Consider the following 5,331-nt stretch of genomic DNA (forward strand, 5'->3'; position numbering starts at 1 on the left):
TGTATTTCCTTGGCCGCAACAGAACGTTCAGTTGGTCATAAAACACGTCTTTGATGGTATCACAGCTACCGTTGGTTGGAACGTGATCAGGCGTGACAAATAGACATTCATTAACTCCAGCTTGAGAGACTCCTTCACAGGTGTTGTCAGATGAACCGCACAGAGATGACTATCAATGGGTATTATGTAAGGATCCTTCCGCCCGATGATTTGGGAAGATACTAAGCCCTGTCAATCCTGCAGCAGCGGCCTCTGGATCATCAGAGGTGAGCAGCACGAAGGAGAGTTATTAATGGATTGGGATGTGGCGGAAGAAAAAGTATCCAAAAGAGAAAGAAGGGAGACGTCGGCAGTAGCCTGTTTTCACGTTCTCGCCCTGCTGTATGTAGAAAAGCAAATCGGCCTTCACAGGTGTTGTCAGATGAACCGCACAGAGATGACTATCAATGGGTATTACGTAAGTATCCTTCCGCCCGATGATTTGGGAAGATACTAAGCCCTGTCAATCCTGCAGCAGCGGCCTCTGGATCATCAGAGGTGAGCAGCACGAAGGAGAGTTATTAATGGATTGGGATGTGGCGGAAGAAAAAGTATCCAAAAGAGAAAGAAGGGAGACGTCGGCAGTAGCCTGTTTTCGCTTACTCTCCCTGCTGTATGTAGAAAATAAGGCAAATCGGCTAATGGCACTACGTGACGGTCGATGCAGCATGAAATTAGTTGTGAGTGCACAACTAATGGTTGTGAGGGGGCTGGGATACTGCCTTTGCGCCCATGCCTAGACAGAAGGACGTTTAGTGTTTTCGATATAACCGTTTGGCTCAAATGGCTGATCTCCAGGTAGCGGATTTTGCGGAAATTTAGATGAGATACCATTTTTATTGGACAGAGTGATTCACATGTCCCAACCCTCAACCTAGATGGTCAGGAGACCGTGTTGGTCAGATCGCCAACTGTTGACCAACCTGGTATGATAGACTCTGTGTTTGTCTCACGGGCACCCCAGTGTAGCTCAGTGGATCGCGGAGGTACAGGGACCACCATACTATGATCAGATACACTTTATTCGCGATGGATCTCGACTTCATAACGCGGCCTTACATGATTGGTGTACCACTGTTACTACTTATTTTTACTACTGCTTAGGAGAAGTCCAGCAGTCCTATCGGTAGAAAACGAGACATGTCACCCAGTCACTCATGGCTCCGGCAGCGAAAAATGCGTAAGCACCAGTATTAGCGTTGACTGGACTCTTGTTAATGAAGTCTGACATATTTCCATCTTTACAGACCCTCCCATGAGACCTGCGCATTTGACGCACCACTGTCTTTTGGCGCTATTTCAGGTGATTTACCTTCACGTGTTCATTTAGCACTCGAAAGACAGTCATGAGTGTGTTGAATATCACCGTACGTCCTTAAGACAAATGTAAAAGCTTTGCTGTTGCTCTAAAAGATTATGCTGTGCGCTTAAACCTACCAAGTACCAATCAAAAGACAATTTAACTGTACTGAACGAACAAGTAACTTGCAATTGTTGACCGTCATCATTACTTGCTAGTACGTCGTTAACAGAAACCGTGTGATTTTTGTGACCCGCTCAGGGACAATACAAATTCAGAGTACTTCCAAGATCTGCCCTTAAATAACTGATCTTGTGTTTAAAAATCAGTGAGCAGTTTTTGTTCAACGGGATATGGTACTGTCGGCGAGATGGAATCCCCCCGATGTCACCTATGGTGATACCTTTATCGCCAAGCTGAAAAATACCACACCTAACATTTGGTACCGTATGAATGTGATAATTTACTAGTTTGTGGTGGAAAGGATTAGACCCTGTTTATTTTGGAAGGAGTTGAAGGAGTCCACTTCTGTAATCTGTTTACTTGTGGAATTGAGCGTTGTACTATATTGACAGTTTTACTTATTTGCTGTTCGGTTGTACACATGGTACTGTAAGGTAGAATGTCTAGAAGAAGCTCATTTTAGTGAGAGAATAACTACCTCTTAGTCGTTCTATAAGGTTGATGAGAAAACCAGTTTGGTTGCTCTACAACAGAATGGAAAACCTCTGCAAAAGGCTCACTGCGACGCTCACTCACAGCTCGGACCACTGGTAAATGTCCTTCGTGACAGTAACTATCCCGATAAGCTCTTGGGGAAAACACGGAACCAGAAGCGTATCAGTCACGTTCTATAAAAGGTCGTCTATCTGAGTCTACCATATAGAGAGGGCATTGTCAACAAACTGTTCAAGCAGGACTGACAGGGATGCTCAAATGCACATTTTTGTGCAGCCGGTAGATCTTCACCAATCGTCCAATGGTTGGACTAGGATCGGTCCCGTGATCGACCGTCTAGCCAGGCCACTCTGATGTGTCTATTAGTTTCCTTGATCCTGTGGAATTCGCTGTATCGATCCAACGACGAAATCATTGTCTGAAAAGACGTTTGAACATTTTTCATTTAGGACGGCAAAAAGTCTCAAGCAATGAATGATCCACTCGGTCAGGGCTCACCTAGTAGATACAGGAAGGACACCATATAGATATTACCAGTCTTTAAGGTGATCTAAGAAGTCAGCCTAAAACTAAGACTGACAAGAATGTAGATGTTGAATACAGCTGAAGCTGTCACTATTCAAAACCTAGGCCAGAGTTCAGAAGCATTCGGTCCACTGGATCGTTTACCCTGGACTAAACACGACGGTACAGACGTCACGCGCCAATAGACACAACCGGTGCGGATGGGCCCTCTAAATAATCCGTAGAAGACACTGAATTCAATATCCCCATTGATTCCTCTCTGATCTGTGTTACGTTATTGACTTATTGTTCTTACTGTCCATTTGTATATCGAAGTAGTCTTTCAACCCATATATCTGTTCGAGTTCCGTTGTGAGTTCTGAAAAACATCCATCCACTCAAATGCCCGTTCTAAGTCAATGTCAAGGATCATCCCAGTTTTTGAAAATGTCCCAGCTGGTTTATAATCCCCTAAAAACAAGCGAAACATGAACTAAAATCTGTAAATTATGGACTATTCCAGAATGGCAGTTGGTGAATTAGCAGTCAGGTCACATGACCCGCTGGCTGATCCATGATGAGGTTGTTGTGCTGTGTTGACAAAGTGGATCACTTCTGGACCTGGAGTTGTGATTAATCAAGCATGGATGTGATGGACTCACTTGCGAGGAGTGTCAACAGTCTTCATTGTTTCGATCTCAGAAAACCTTGGCCATGTTGACCTAATGACCCATCTTTACCAAATCGTTGAGAATTAAGCTGTTCACTGACTTGTAGGAAAGTCCTCTGCACCTGTCTGTAAATTTTGTCGATGCACCATACCAATGTGTTTTGTGAAACACATGAATTAACAGCAAATCAGCAAATTTTATTTTACGTCTGCACTGAGTCCTGGGGCACTGTAGGATGAAAGTTGGTGGGTGGCAGCCCCGTGTTGGCCATCTAATCTGGTCGGTCTCTTAAGCCATGTGGCTCTTGAATGGCAGTTGTCCTTTTACTGAATATGTGGGCCGTTTTTGTTTTTGTGGACGGCTATGTATAACTCTTTATGAGAGACACATGGCGGGAGTTTTCTTCCAGTAATTTAGCAGTTTGCCAAAAGTGTGTCAGATAGGCGCGTTCTCTGCCTACTTGGTAGGCATCGTATGAAGGAACGCTTAAACGCAATATCGACGAAACTAGTAAACTTGTCATCCAGATCATGTTGACTTCCAAGGAGTCAAAGAAGCTCTAGTTACTACTTCATGTGTGTTACACTGACATGTAAGTGGTAAGTTCCACTAAATGGCCTCCAGTGGGCGATTGGGACTCTGTGAGGATAAAAATGTTATCGGGTGAAAGCGATAAAAGTAAAACAGTTTCAGCGAATGTGGTAGGAGTAAAATTTTCCAGTTACCTTACAGAAATGTAGGCTGATCTACATCATCGTTGGGAACCCATTCCTACACCACGAATGTGTCTATAAGTGCATTTATCAGAGAAAAACTGAACAGCAGAACTCTACTAGGTTGTATCTCTCCTTTAATATCCATCCGAATAGCGAGATATAGTCCACAGAGGTTAAGTTCGACCAATGTACACTGTCTCATTCCAACTAAAGGCACAGTTGTAAAGAGTACGACGATATCAAAGAGGGGCACAATGCGACTGGGTGGTCGTACCTCTTGAATAGTCTGACACTCTTCGAAGTTGTTTTTTAACTAGTAATTTGCATTTGTCTTCGGAGTGCTTCAAGCAGACTGATCAGACAGATGGCTACTGCTCTATGAGAATGTCTTTTCCTATCCATCGTGGGGTGCAAGGAACAACCAGGTTTGTAACCTTTTGAAAGCCCATATAGACGAGAATATTTCAAACATTGTGTTTATCGGTTTCAAATTATGTAGGTGGTGCTTTGTTAGCTCGTTTCATCCTTTACGTCGGTTTCATAAAACTCATTTAGGGCTTACAATGTGAGCGCACATATTTTACGGCAACATCAGCATTCCAACTGAAGGAGCCATTATGTATTCTGAGTTGCGCAGAACGTGAACGTGTCTTTTTAAAGGTTTTCAAACGGTGAACGAAGTTTCTTCCATTCACCTTTCACATATTGACCAAATCATTTTGAGCTGTTTTTAATGGTCAGTGGACGTTGTCATTTGTGACGTAGATTTTTACTTAACGATACAGTTTCTAGTTGATAAGACTTGTTTCAGTGTGTGCAAATTGTTGTATGGGTTAAATGGCTTATGATCAGACTAGAAACACTATGAGCATACCACTCAACTTGTCACGTATGGTGTGTGTAATATTGACTTGCTCAAAACCTGTACCTACTAGCTTCACATGTTTCTTTTTTTGTTTGTTCACGCGGAACAGATGTGGAAAATTTTACGAAAGCGGTAAGCTTCTCAGTTTGCTTACTATAGCCTTATCATACACTTTATGCGTTGCGAACTTATTTGGGTGATCCCCTTGAGGGTTTGCGTTCTCGTCTGGTCAACCGCAACAGCAGCGCTTGCTGGTGTGATTTTTGTCATAAAATTTAGATGACGAATGGTTCCGTTGAGGATAAGTCGAGACTTTCTATGACACTTTGTCGTTACTCTGGCTGTGTGCTCATTGATCAACACCTCCTATTCTGTCGCGGCCTCCATACATACGATTCACCTTGAAACAACTTCGTCCCTGTCCTAGACTGATGTGCCAATGTGTTCCCCGTCAAAACTACGTGTGACATAAAGCTATAGATCAGGAACACTCGAAAACTTCCAACTTGTCTAAAGTTCCCAGCTTTTGTCAGAATGGTGATTTGCAGCAATATATCG

Source organism: Opisthorchis viverrini, assembly GCF_000715545.1.
Source record: "Opisthorchis viverrini unplaced genomic scaffold opera_v5_206, whole genome shotgun sequence".
Taxonomy (NCBI): domain Eukaryota; kingdom Metazoa; phylum Platyhelminthes; class Trematoda; order Opisthorchiida; family Opisthorchiidae; genus Opisthorchis; species Opisthorchis viverrini.